The 15,352-nt window shown below is 43.6% G+C and overlaps 1 protein-coding gene across 4 annotated transcripts in view; it reads right to left on the reverse strand.

Annotated features, from left to right (window-relative positions):
* Positions 1 to 15,352, reverse strand: part of DPYSL5 (dihydropyrimidinase like 5) — a 135,316-nt gene that overhangs the window by 26,891 nt on the left and 93,073 nt on the right. The window lies entirely within an intron of this gene.

Raw genomic sequence — 15,352 nt, forward strand, 5'->3', positions numbered from 1 at the left:
GCTCAAGTGATCCTCCCACCTTGGCCTCGCAAAGTGCTGGAACTGCAGGCATGAGCCGCTGCACCCAGCCAGAATTTAGGTGTTTATCTGTTTTCTGTAGGGGAGAAAAAGAGCTCCATGAAATTGTCTTAATGGTTTCATGCTTCTCTATTCAGTTAAATCCTTGATCACAAATCAAAAATATTGCTGGGGAATAAGGGACTGAAAAAAAATTAGCTTAGTGGCCCAACAGCAATTAAAATGAAAACTCTCACAGCCTTGATGTTCCATGACGCAGGCTGGGCCAGCGAGACTGTTCCCAGTTGTCCTGGGGAACTCAGTGGTTTGACTGCTTGCATAGCTTAAAGCAACCAACAGAGGGTGGTAGTTCTGCGGTACCTGCAGGAGCTGTGATGGGGGCAGCAGAGGAATCGGGAGAAGGAGAGCAGTGCAGATTGTAGCTTTACTAGCAGGCTTCTATTTCCGATTTTGCTGGATCGTGCCAGGCTGATTCATCCTCACAGCAGGTGGTTGTACTCTATTTTGTCCTGAAATGCATCTCTTGCTTTTACACGTGCACATGGGGGTGTATATTGGAGCTTTACACACTAAATTGTTTCATTTTTCTGTGGCTCTAGATTGCTTTCCTTTGCACCCCCACAGTACCTCTACAGGCTTGGATAGGAAAAGAGGACCCTGGAAACAGCACAGTGAGATAAAAGAGCCAGGACCAGTCCTCATAGTGTGGGTCCCAGGGCAAGAGGAGAAAAGGAGGATCATGTGCTGATTCTCTAAACACTCAAAAGTTAGATCAAGCTAAAAAACCGTTACACAGAATATACTCTATCCTCCTACTCTGTCAAATATATCTTCATAAAGGCCAAAAGGGCCTGGCCCTTAGAATCTTCAAGGTCCTTAAAATTCTGAGCTATACTTCAGGGATAGTTGGCCTCAGCCTCTGTGCCTGCCCCCAGCCCACACGCGCCTATCCTGAATTGATCCTGCAGCCTGCAGACCTAAGCTCTGTCCACCTTCTGCAAAAATCCTGTCCTTGAACCTAGTATGCACGCATTGGTGGTCTGTCCCCCGGGAAGAGAGATTCGGGGTTTTGTAGGCTCTGGAATGCTCAGGGCTGTTTCTCAGGGAATTCCAGGGACCCAGAGTGTAGTTTAGGAATGGGTGAGTGGGGTCTGGGTAGACACAATCCCCAGACCTACGGGGCAGGGGTACAAGTTGTTGGAGGGCCCGAAGAGGACCCTAAAGTCCAGAGCCCTGGGAAGAGGCCCCTTTTGCCTGGGTCTAAGGACAGGAACTGAAAAGAGTTCGGGAAGGAGTTGGAAGCATAGGAGGTGGTCTTGACTTTCCCACGTATTGGTTGTAATCTAGGAGCAGCCACGTGTCCCCCGAACTGCACCTTACTTCTCGGGGTCCCCAGAGGGTCAGGTGGCAATGGATGTGAGAGCATCTACGAGCTGGGAGGGGCATGCACATAAGTATTTGGAATAATTATTACCGTTGTTACCCCAGGCCTCGAAACAAGAGTTTCACTGGATCAGCAAACTCTCCCCCAGCTGCAGGCTCGCAAGCCCACACCACACACTGATGTTCAAGCACTTGTTTCCTCTTAGGCAAGACATACATAGAGTTGGCTTTTTGAATATGTACCGTTCCAACCCACAGGATGAATGCTGACAAGCACAGGAAAGTGGTATCACAGATGTGACAGATCTTTTTAGTGTCATCCCCCACAAAACAGCCTTGTAGAAATCGGCAGCAGGGCACAGCCCAATTCTGTTCCCGAGGCTTTCAAAAGGATGATGTTTAGGAACATGTGATTGCTGAACGCTCATGACTTTTTATACAAAAAATGGTGTTGGTTAAGTACGCTGCAGAAGATCTTTAATGGAAGTCAATAAAAATGATGTTCACTAGAGATGGGGTTTCACCATGTTAGTCAGGCTGGTCTCGAACTCCCGACCTCAGGTGATCCACCTCGGCCTCCCAAAGTGCTGGGATTACAGGCGTGAGCCACCACGCCAGGCCAAGCTATTCTTTTAAAGTAAGCTTCCTGACAACATGAAATAATTGGGGGTTTTTGTTGTTTAGTTACGTTAGGTTTTGCTATATCCCCGGGCCAAATAGCATGTGACACAGGACAGCCATAGTATAGTGTGTCACTCGTGGTTGGTGTCCTCTCATGCTTCTGCCCTGTCAAAGGTCCCTATTTAAAATGTGTTGTAATACAAACAATACAAGGAAGCACATTGTGTACAAAATACTTATGTATTTATGAATTCATGACCAAATTAAATATGAAACCTTATATTAAAAAAATGATGTTCACGAAGGCTGTCATAACACAGAAAAAGTTTTATACTGTAATGAGTGAAAAAGGCTTGATTCAAAATGCTTGGAACCATGTTTAAACACACATACTCCCCACACAAGAAATAAAAATGCAAGGAAATAGACCAAAATATTAACAATGGTTTGTTTGTTTGAGACAGAGTCTTGCTTTGTGGCCCAGGCTGGAGTACAGTGGTGCAATCTTGGCTCACTGCAACCTCTGCCTCCCGAGTTCAAGTGATTCTCCTGCCTCAGCCTCCTGAGTAGCTGAGATTACAGGCACCTGCCATAATGCCTGGTTAATTTTGTATTTTTAGTACAGATGGTGTTTCACCATGTTGGCCAGACTGGTCTTGACCTCTTGACCTCAAGTGATCTGCCTGCCTTGGTCTCCCAAAATGCTGCGGTTATCGACGTGAGCCACCACGCCTGGCCAACAATGGTTATTTTTGAGTGATGAGATTATGAGGAATTTATTTTTTCTACTTTTCCAAAATTTAACAGAATATATGAGTTTTATAATGTACACTTAAAAATAAATTTGGAGGAAGTTAAAACTGCAGTATTTAAAATTTTAGCCATTCTTAATGTGTTTAAAATATTTTAAAGTTATGAAATATTTCAGAGTAAAAATACAGAAAATAATAAAACATATACCCATATATACACTACTCAAACTCAACAGATGTTAACATTTTTGCCATGTTTACCTCAGATGCTTTTTTTTAAAAAAAATAAAATGAAATATTTCTGATACAACTAAAGCCCTCCATCCTATTCCCATCCCTCTCTTCCCTGAAGATGGCATACATTCCTCCCATCTATGTTTTTATGCTTTTACTATGTAAACACATAACATTTAAAAATTTATACAATTAAAAAATTTTACAAATAATATCTATCGTACTGTCTATATTCTTTTGCAACTTGCTTTCATGTACTCAATATTATCTTTAAGATTTATTTATGTAGATTTATTTCATTCCTTTTAATTGATTCATTGTATAAACATGCCTCCACGTATGAATGCATTTCCAAGTTCATGGACATTTACAGCTTCACACAGTGCTTGAGCATTCTTGAATGCGTATGAGCAGAGACTACATTCCAGGTGGACACTGCCAGGAAGCAGAATTGCAGCTTTGTAGAACATCCTCATGTCCAACTATTACAGACCTGATCATGGAACAGCTGATCTCACAACAGCCTCCTTGAGCCTGGTGGCTGACCAAAAGTGCCCATTTATCAACCCAAGCCCTTATTTTTAAAAATATAAACGTTTAAAAAAATCTGCCCAGCTAAGCATTTCCCATTGTGTAGGTGGAAATTTGTTTTTATCCTGACATCTCTCACTATTAAATTAACAGAGACATTAGGATCATTTGTTTAACCAACAGACACTGCACTATTATATATTATTTGGAGGAATATGAAACATCATTTTACAATTTCAAAGGGTCGCTATTATTTTGTTTTTGACATTTATAACATACTGCTGGGTAAAGCTGGATGTATTTGATGCTCATTTGTTCCCTATGAAGACTCAATATATTTAATGGTAATCCATTTTATGACAGTTTCCAGGCACACACTTGGCAAGGTGCAGGAACCTGTACTAGAACTCAGCCTAAACCTTTTATAAACACCATCTTTATACTTCAGAAGTTCATCAGACCACTGTAGGGCTCATGGGGGTCTCCATATTGACCAGGGTCCTGCTCAGCAAGTTGGAAAGACACTTCAGATACTTGTGGCCCTTCAGATAAGATTTATTTGCTCACATCACGGCATTGGAGAGAACAATGCGTTGGTCACTTCCAGCTTTATCAGGACAAAGACCTTTGAAGAGTCACTCTCTTACCATCTTCTACAGGACTGCCCTGCCACTCCAATATGTTTTGCTGAATTTCCTGCAGCGATTGCTCCCCAGCAACCCTGCCCACAAGATTTGGTTCTCTTGCTTCAAGGCCAAGAACCAATTGGTCAAGGCACAAACTTTGTGCTCTGCTATTGAGAAGGCACTTGGGCTACAGCCAATTCATGGAGTTTTTCATTGAGGAAAGGGGAGAGACTTCCTAGAGTATATCTTCATACGAAAATATGCATGGAAAAGGTGTGTATCTTTGAGGAGGCGACTGGAATCAGAAAAGCAGGATCTACTACTACTGGGATGTATATAGATTAAGGCTAACTGAATCTTTATAGAGGGAACAACACTGCACTGAGAATCAAATGACGAGTGGATGTGCTCTGTAAACTGGTAAGCGCAATGCAAACATGTCTGCAGCTCTTAATGCTGCTGGAAAAGCTATCATTTGTTCAGATGGATCTGCCTCTCTTGGAATTGCTGAACCACTTCCTTTTTCTTTTCACATTAAAATTATCTTCCATCTTTTATTCTCATCCTCCCGAAGTACCAGAGAAAAAAAAACAACCAGCCCGGTAATTTCTCTATTGCTCATGGTAACTTCCTTCATCTTCAGCGTTCTGTTGGCTACTTATTGGCCCTCTGGAAAGCAAGCTCTGAACATCACCATGGGATGTGAGCAACCCCCAAAAAGGGTCCAAGCATTTCATCAAGTGAGATGATGCATGTATGGTACCTGGAACCATGCCTGGCACGCAGCAAACACCTTTCCCATTCTGAATCACAAGCCCACCATCCAGGCCCGGCTCCACGGGCATGTCGCCCATGCAGCTGCACAAGGCCCTACATTTAGAAGGGCTCTGCACTTGCTTTTTTTTTTTTTTTTTTTTGAGACAGACTCTCGCTCTGTCACCCAGGCTGGAGTGCAGTGGCGTGATCTTGGCTACTGAAACCTCCGCCTCCCGGGTTCAAGTGATTCTCATGCCCCGGCCTCCCAAGTAGCTGGAACTACAGGCGTGTGCCATCGTGCCTGGCTAATTTTTTGTATTTTTAGTAAAGACGGGATTTCACCATGTTGGCCAGGCTGGTCTCGAACTCCTGACCTCAAGTGATCCGTCCGCCTTGGCCTCTCAAAGTGCTGGGATTACAGGCGTGAGTCACTGAGCCCGGCCATTCTGTGCTTGTTTTAATGTTCTGTCACCATCTGGAAATTCTTAATAATTTTTAAACAAGGAGTCTCACATTTTCCTTTTGCACTGGGCCCTGCAAATTATGTGGCCAGTCCAGCCATCAGCTTATCACCTATGCTGGCCTGATGTAGGGGGATCAGGCCTTACACTGGGCTTCATTGTCAACTCAGCTAATTCACGTGGGTGGGGGGTTGCTGAGGACACTTGACCACTTGACCCTTTCTCTGATGATCCCCTTCCAGGCAGCTTGCATGCTGACCACCACTCCATCCTCTTTGCGCCACCCCCTAACCCCACACCCAACCCCAGCACCTTCTGTCAAATACTCCTTAAGAAAACAGCCTCTTCCAGGGCATCCGAGAGATGCATGATTTGTTCTCCGAGGCCCCACTCTCTGTCCTGGCTACAAACAGCCCTCAGGCCTTATCTTGACTGATAATTTGCAGGCTGTTGAGCTCATCCTGAAGCTGACAGGTTTTCCCTAAATTGCACATTTGTAATTGATTGCACTCCTAAACTTCCTTTTACTTTCCACTCCTACCTTCTGGGTCTACAGCCTTTACCACATCATCCAGGGCATGGTCCCACTTCCTGACCTTACTTTGCTCTCACTATAGTATCCTGACAAGAATCAGACATTCAGGTAGGCAGATCTAGGTTTAAATTCCAGCTCCATCACTTATTAGTTGTAAGATCTTCAGCAAGGTACTTAATCTCCTGGAGCTCCATTTTTCCATTTGTAAAACAGAGATAGTAATACCTCCCTCATGGAGTTACTATGAGAATTAAATGACATACAGCATATAAGGCACCTAGCCCAGTGCCTGCATATAGTAGGAGCCCAGTAAATATTCATGAGGAACAAGAAGCATAATTTGTAGGTAGCACTAATGCGCACACTATGTGCCCTCTATTTTGTGTATCAGATGCTCCAGAAGAAGAAATGTAAGCATCTTAAGGAGCTTAGAGTCCAGCTGGCAAACAGGAAAGGAGAAAATTTCAGTTTTAATAGAAATGACTTCAAAATACTGTGAGACTACAAGGCAGCAAGAGATAGTATTCCTCGATGCTGATGGAGAGCAGCAAGTGCAAAAGCAGCCCAGTGGAAGGAAAGGTCACATTAGGATAGGAAGGCTGTGAGCGGTGGATAGGCATGATTTGACCAGACCAGGATGCTCCAGGGTAGGAAATGGTGTAGCAAAGTCGGGGACACAGCCAGAAGACAGAGAACAGGCTGAGGTTCGGGCTGAGGCAGGTCTGATTAGGACCAGACTGTGGGGACTTTGATTAATCGGATTCCAACACATCGGCAAAGTTTGTCAACTTGTGTGGGTGGAGGTGGTGGTAGTGAGGGAGTTTAGGGAGAGTGAAGTTTAGGAGCACATTTACAGAGAGGAGTTGGGCCACATTGCCATCCCTGGACATGTCTGGCCCAGGATGGGAGGCTGTTGGGGGAGCTGGGATGCACTTGATCTCTGCTGTAAGCCATGTGCAGCCACAAGCAGGCTCTGGCCAGAGGAAGAACATGAACACCGGACTTTACAACATTACTCTGGCTGTAGTGTGCAAGCTCAAGGGCAGTGTTGGGATGATGGACCTGACTGGAGGCTGGGTTGGAAGAGACATGTGTGATTCATGTTTCTTGGAAGAAGCAGCAAGCTTTGATGACAGACGAGGAGGTGAAAATAAATAACGGGGGAGGTTTTATGCTTGGGTGGCTGAAAAAATGGCATCAGGAGAGGGAAAATCAAATTTAGGGGGAAGGGAATTTTTAGACACATGGAGATAGAGCTGATTAAGAGACATTCAAGTGTTGATGAAAATTGCTAATAATTAACATCATCAAGCACTTCCTGTGCCAGTTTAATTCTCCCCCAAATAGGGGCCATTATTATCCTCATTATTCAGATGAGGAAACTGAGGGCTCACATTCTCATCTATTAGGCTGGAGGGACCTTCTTCCCATTCATTCAGGAGAAGGGTGGCTAAAGATGGAGGTGATCAGAGGAGACTGGGAGGAGAGCTGAGGAAGCACAGGTCCTTTGTCCCAGACTTCTTAGCAGAACAGGAAATAAAGCCAAAATCCCAGATGGAAGGTTTTGGGGGGAAATCAGGAGTGTTGATCTGAGCCAAGGTGAGGCTTAGGAAAACCGTTTGGAAAATGCACCGCAGAGTCAACCCAGAGAGGCAGTAACAGGGCTTGGCTGAAGTTACCATGCCGTTGTAATGCGCCCACTCTGAACCAGGAGCTGAGGCAGAGAAAACACTCTGGAAGAGCTGAGCGGCTGGGAGCCCAGGGGTCAGAGATGGCCAACAAAGGGGTCCAGGCAGAAGTCCAGCTCAGCCACAAAATGGAAAGGGGTCCCAGGGCATGCTGAGTTTGGTTTGGGGCTCAGAGTGACATTTGCATTACTCAGTTTGTTAGAAATGCAGTTCAATTCTCCAATGGTGCATGGAGGCAGGGGCAATGGTGGGAGAAGCCTGAACTGTGGAGCCTGACAGACCTGGGTTTGGTTTCTGGCTGTATCCCTGAGGAGTCCCCTGGTCTTTAGCAAGTAGGCCTGGCTTGGGTGGATGGGGTACCATTCCCTGCAGGAGGTATCCCTGGAAGAGGAGTGGGGTTGTATGGAGGACACGGAGTGTGTTAGGTTAGGCTTTGGGGTATCTGAGGCACAATGTCCAGTAGGGAGGTGCACAGAGGTGGCTGGGCTGCAGCTGTAAATGGGAGTCATCAGTAACAGATTACGTAGCGGGAGAGGGTGGGTAAGAGGAAGAGACACTCTGGAATAGGACCCTGAGAGGGGAGAGGATGGGTAAGAGGAAGAGATACTCTGGAATAGGACCCTAAGAGGCCACAGCATAGGAGAGCATCAAGATTAAGACAAGACCAGGAAGGAGACTGGGAAGGAATTGCAAAGAAGTAGGAGGAAGCCCAGGGGGTATGGGGTTATGGAAGCCAAGCAAAGCCTCTTACCAAGGCACAGAAACTTCCTGGGCTCACTGGCTTCAAGAAGAGGTTAGCTCCCCTTAGAGGTTAAGATGCAGGCTCTCCCTGGGAGTCCTGAGTTCCTGCTCCCCATAGGTGAGTAGCCCAGGGACCTTTCTTGTCCCAGGGACAAAGAACACATCTGTTCAGGAAGCCCTGATTTCAGCCTGCCCTGGCTCCTGCTCAACAGGTGGATAGATCCCAGGTGCACCCCACACTGCCAGCAGCCACTGCTGAGAAGTGAGAGAAAGGTCTGTGATTCTGTGTGAAATCCCTGCTTCCCCTCCTCCCTTCAGCCTCATCAATAAAGAACAGGCCTGATTGGTAAGCTGTAGGGAGAAGCCAGGTCATGCATGGGTCAGGAGGCTGTGCAAAAGCCCCTGCCCCTCCTTCCCTTCTGTCACAAATTCCTAAGTACAAAGGGGCGCTGGCTCCAGGGCTGCCCCAGCAATGCCTGGAAAAACTAGAGACCCCCCAGGGAAAGACGGTTCCCGAGGTCTGCGATTCTCACCCCTGGAGGGCTTCAAAGCAGCAAGGGGGTGCTCCTTATAGAAGGCTCTTGGATGAAACTAGACCCAGAGAGAATCTACTGGAAGGGTGCAGACCAGCCCAAAGACCTGGTCCCTTTCTGCCTCCTGCATCAGCGCAGTGAGGTACTCTCCCATCTAATCTTCACAGCCATGTGAAACAGACATGGTCATCTCAGTTTTTGAGAGACCAGCCAAGGCTGCCATCCAGGTATTTTTACTCCATATCCTGCATTCTTCTGTAATACTGAAAACCGGTCTGATGCTGCTGCTGAAATAGTAACTCGGCACAGAACCTCCCAGCCTGGGCGATCCCACCCTAGCTTCAGGGTCTCCCAGAGGGTGTACTTAAAATAGAACACTGATAAGTTAGTATATATATATCAGCTCTAACACTTTGTTTTTTACATTTTGGAACTAGAAATACATGAACACCCACTGGTGAGAGAAATGTAAAAGCATGCATGGTTTTTATGGTGAGACACGAGGCACATTTCCATGCTGAAGACATTTCCTTTAAGCCCTGGAATGAATTGGGCGAATTCCCAGACATGGCAGATCAGCGAGTCCCAGGGATACAGAAGCAGCCTGCTAGCAAAAGTGACATCACTCTCACTGAAGTCATCAGGCCACTGTGGCATTAGCTCCTGGGTTTAACACACTTTCAGGAAAGAAATTAACATTTACCGACAGCCTACTATGTGCAATGTTCTTAATATTTATTATCTTATTTGATTCTCAAAATGACTCTGTAATGGAAAGCAGGAACTCAAATAGGTATTTGTACACCCATGTTCATAGCACTCACAGCAGCCAAAAGGTGGTAGCAACCTAGGTATCCATAGACAGATGAATGGAGAAGCAAAATGTGGTATCTACATACAATGGAGTATTATTCAGCCTTAAAAAGGTAGGACATTCTGACACCCGCTGCAACATGAATGAGTCTTGAGGACCTTATGCTAAGTGAAACAATCCAGTCACAAAACAACAAATACAGTATGATTCCATTTATATGAGGGACCTGGAGTAGTCAAATTCAGAGACAGAAAGTAAGATGGTGATTGCCAGGGACTAGGGGAGGGAGGAATGGGGAATCAGTGTTTAATGGGAACTTCTCATTCATTCACCCTCATCAATAGAGAGCCAGTGGGGAAGATGAAAATGTTTTGGAGGTGGGAAGTGGTGATGGTTGCACAACAATGCGAATGTACTTCATGCCACAGAACTGTACACTTAAAAACAGTCAAAACGGTAAATTTTATGTTGCATGTAGTTTACACAATAAATACTTTTTAAAAATAACTCTGTAGGGTAGGGGTTACTCCTCTCATTTTACAGATAAGAAAACCGGGGCCTGAGAAAATCACATAGCCAGAGTCTAGAGCCCCCTGGTTTCCTTTACACAATGCTTGAGTAGCCCTGGACTGACAGAGGGGCTCCCCAGCTCCAAGATTATTCAAAGAATGAAGAAAAAACCAAGTGAAATCGGACCTAACTGCAGCTTAGAAACAGAGGGGTAGGTGTGGCTTGGGCTTGAATTACAGGGCAAAAACTGAGAATTGTGCCAACATTTAAAATGATGAAATGAGGAGCTCCAGGCTTCTCTCTAATCCAGAATGATTATCTTCACTGCCGAGCATCCAATTTAAATTCATTGTGTTTAATACAAAGCCACAGTACGGAGCCGGCTGGCTCCCGACATGCGGTTTCCATGGAGACTGGAGAGGCTCCTCAGTGGAGCTGTGTGGCATAGGGAATGTGGCTGCCAGCTTCCGGAGAGCTGCTCTGAAACAGAGCCACACTGAGAGGCCCTTTGTCACCCACATCCTTAGCAAAGCCCCTTCTAACCCCAAAAAGGGACGTTTACAGGCCAGCAGGCCATGATGATGTTTATTAAACATCCAGGCTACCCACGGATGCCAGAGAGCAATAAGACACATGTAACTCCGCTTTCTCCATCCCTCAGCTGCCTCAACGTGGCAAGACCCTCATTTTAGTCCCAAAGCTAAGGTGTGACAGTGCCATAAAGCTGCCAAGAGGCCACCCTGGAAACGTGGTCTCCAGGAACGGGGGCTGCCAGTCAATGGGCAGCAGACAGGCCTGCCCTGCACTTATTAGCTTGGCAAGTTATTTCACCTCTCTGGGACCCTGCTTTCTGCCCGCAAAGGAAGGATGATAAGATCTGCCCGAGGGGCCTTCAAAGATCAAAATAAGTGATGAATGGGTGTGGAAGTGTTCTGATGGGTGGGCCTGAGGTCTGGGCCTGACAGCTCAGGTGCATCCGGATTGCAGAGGGGTTGGGGGATGGATGCCTAACCTCAGGTCCTGTGAGAACCATGTGCTGCCATGCACCAGCTCGGGGTCTGGGGTCCCAGATCCCCTCAGGGGCTGAACACACCCCATTTTGAGCACTGTATTTTCCACTTGGTGGGAAAAATATACTCTTTGATGGCCACTGAGTCTAGGGCTTTGAGATTGGGAGCCAAAGTGCTCTCCTAAACCTAAGTCCTGGAGTGTGTTTTGCCTGGCAGTGTGAGAATCAAGGCACTAAACCAGAAAAGAGAAGCTGTAGCCCAGGCCTGACGGTAACAAAGCATACTGTAAAGAATGGAAACCTGACTGAGGGAAAGGGGGTGGGGCGATGGCTCAGTGGTTAGATTCAGTCCAGGAAAAGTTTAATCCCAATCTAGTCCTCTCAGGAGCCCCAGCCTACCCCTCTTCTCCACCAACTCTAAATTTAAGGCAAGAGGAAGCATGAGCTCTTCCCCTTGATGTCATTGTAATTTACTTTAAATTAGACATGGATAATATGAAGACAATATATTTACATCAATATTTATAATCATGTCATAGATTTTTCCCTCCAAATAACTTGAGAAAATTTTAAAGAAAATTCCTAACTTTTAGCCAACAGAAAGGGACCATGTTAAGGACTGAGAATGTTTATCAAGTGCGTGGTTAACGCATTCGTTTCTCTATGTTTTTGATTTGCAGCCTGCACTAAACTATTTGCTTCCAAGGACATAAAATAGTCATACAACTTTGAAAAAGAACAGAGTTGGAAGACCTACACTGCCTGCTTTCAAGACGTACTGTAAAGTTACAATAATTAAGAGACTGTGGTATTGGTGTAAAAATAGACAAACAGATCAAAAGAAGAGAAGAGTCCAAAAATAGGCTGGCACATGTATGGTCAATTGATTTTTGACAAGGGATAATCTTTTCAACAAATGGCTCTGGAACAATTGGATAGCCATTTGCAAAAAAAAAAAAAAAAAAAAAACTGAACGTAGATGCTTACCACATACCATGTATAAAAATTAACTTAAAATAGATCATAGACTGAACTGTAAAAGCTAAAATTACAAAGTTCTAAAAGAAAACATAGGAGAAAATCTTAGAGACCTTGGATTCTGAAAAAATTTCTTGATTATAGCACAAAAAGCTTGAAGTAGAAATAAAAAAATCGATAAATTGGACTTCAAAATTAAAAACTACTGCTCTTCAAAAAACACTTAAGAAAATGAAAAAGTAAGTAACAGACTGGGGGAAAAATTTGCAAAACATATATCTAATAAATGGCTTGTAATTAGACTATATAAACAACTTTTGGGCTGGGTGTGGTGGCTCACACTGGTAATCCCAGCACTTTGGGAGGCCAGGGCAGGCAGATCAACTGAGGTCAATAGTTCAAGACCAGCCTGGCCAACATGGTGAAACCCCGTCTCTACTAAAAAAAAAAAAAAAAGAAGAAGAAAGAAAAAAAGAAAACAACTCTTATATTCAGATTTTTAAAAGCCAACAACTTATTAAAACATGGGTAAAAGGGGTGAGCAGACACTTCACTGCAAACATATAGAAGGCATATAGGCATATGTAAAGACATTCAACACTAGTCACTAAGGAAATGCACATTGTAACCACACTGAGATACCACTACACACCTATTAGAATGGCTAAAATTAAAAAGACTGACCACAAGTGGTGGGAATGATATGGAGTGACTACTGATGGGGAAAAAAAAATTGTTACAACCACTTTGGAAACCAGGTGGCAATTTCTTAAAAAGCTAAATGTAGACCTACCATACAACAGACAAATTCCACTTCTGGGTAATTACCCAAGGGAAATAAAAGCCTATGTCCACACAAATATGTGTATATGAATGTTCACAGTAGCTTTATCTTTAACAGCCAAAAACTTAATACTACTGAGCAAAAGAAACCAGACAAAAAAAGGAATGCATATCGCATTATTCCATTTATATAGAAATGGTAGAAAATGCAAACTAATCTATAGTGACATAAAACAGTGGTAACCTGGGGTGAGAGTTGGGGGAACATTACAGGAACACAAAGAAACTTTCAGGATGATGGATATGTTTACTATATTGTGATGACTTCATGATGTATGTATATGTCAAAATGTATCAAACTGTATACCTTAAAATGTGCAGCTTATCAAACATTAATTATACCTTTTTTTTTTTTAAAAGGTGGCTTCCCAGGTTACCTAATCATGTTCTCCTCTTTCTATACATACTCTTCTCAACAGTAGAGTTCATTGACATTTACCTTTTTTTTTTTCTGTTTTTAGACAGGGTCTTGTTCTGTCACTGGAGTGCAGTGGCATGATCATAGCTCACTGCAGCCTCAAACTCCTGAGCTCAAGTGAGCTCAAACTCCTCCTGCCTCAGCCTCCCTAGTAGCTAGGACTATAGGTACACACCATCATGCTTGGCTAATTTTTGTATTTTTTGTAGAGATGGGGTTTCACTATGTTGCCCAGGCTGGTCTTAAACTCCTGGCCTCAAGTGATCCTCTTGCCTTGGCCTCCCAAAGCTTTGGGATTACAGGCGTGAGCCACCGAGCCACTGAGCCCCGCCTTGTTTAATTTTATTTTAAAATATTAATTGAGAATACTGTGGATCGTTTAAGTCTAAACAGGAAAATTATTTATGAATTAGGGGTAGTATTTATTAATCTCTAACGGTACTTCCAGCTCTAAAATTGTGTGTGTGAGAGTGAGTGTGAGTGTGAGATGGTGTGTGTGATGTGTGTGCAGTATGAGTGAGAAACAATGGTCAGTGAGAACGTTCTTACAGTAGTTGGCCCACAGTTTTATATTCATTTACTTACTAATTAAAGATCCTTATAGGGCTTCAGTTTTAGTCAACAAGAAACAAAAAAGCATCAGAAGGAGAGAAAAATGTGGCTGGCTGCAGTAATAACCCAAGGAAACAATGAGGCTGAAACTATCCAGGGGAGAGGATCCGGCACTTACACTAATTTCTACCTGTAAATGAACCAAGATATGTCCCTTATTTTCAACACAAATATGGCAACTTCAAAGGTAACCTCTGCGAGGTTTGGGAGAACAGATATTTCCAATTGAGAAAAGGCCATATTCAAATATTTCTTGAAATATTAAAAAAGATATGAGCTTAATTTAAGAAAAGAAAAAGAGGAAGAAGGGAGAAAAATGGCATTCATGTGCAATATGTATCATTGAAGTGCACATACAGTATATATTTTTCTTCTTCCTTTTTTCCTTTTGTAAATTCCAGTGGATGACAGCATAAAGCAAAGCTTCTTGTACTAAGCATGAAAGATTTCCAGGACACTTGGCCTCAATCACAGAGGGTGTATTTATTTTATTCTGAATCAAAGGTTTTAAAAATGCAATAATCTGTATTGATAAATTCTTTGCAAACACTATTCTAGAAGTTGAGGAGCTGCTTGGTCACCATAGGAGGTTTTTTTCCAATACTAGAAACAGAAATTTATAAGAAACGATAGATCTCCTCATTCACATCAGTTCTAAGAAGGATCAACCTGGCCTACATTTTGGCCTACCAATTAATGTACACATAGAATGAAAGTTGCCAGCAAGGTTTTGTTAAGCAAGTAGCTGGTTTGAAGCAGGACACCTTTAAATAGCTCCTGATGCCTGCAGGGTTTATTACTGGCTATTTCTGCCTTTAAGAGAAAGACAGAAGACAGAAAATTATCTAGAATTTATCACTATTACTATCAGACTCCGTTCGAAATCTAAAACACACACATATTCTAACGGTAGGAATGAAATCCAGTTCTTTTAGTTCCTATTTGATGCTTAACTGTTTTATATGTATGCTCATGAGGAAACTATAGTACAAATGGATTTTTAAGGGGTCTGACTTTGATCAACATGATCTATTTATTTATTTAACAAACACTCACATAATGCTTAATAAGCACCAAGTATTCTTTTAAGTTCTTTACAAATAATAACTCAATTAGCACTTATAAAGACATACGACAATGGAGGAACAGAGAGATTAACTTGCCCATGTGACATAGTAAGTGAATGTGGAGCTGAAATCCGAACTCCAGCATTCATAGCCCCAGTCTGTGCTGATAACTCCCACTGCATGCTGACGTCCATTTCTTGGATGCCGACTACACCGTTAGGG

The sequence above is a fragment of the Pongo pygmaeus genome, chromosome 12 (assembly GCF_028885625.2).
Source record: "Pongo pygmaeus isolate AG05252 chromosome 12, NHGRI_mPonPyg2-v2.0_pri, whole genome shotgun sequence".
NCBI lineage: Eukaryota > Metazoa > Chordata > Mammalia > Primates > Hominidae > Pongo > Pongo pygmaeus.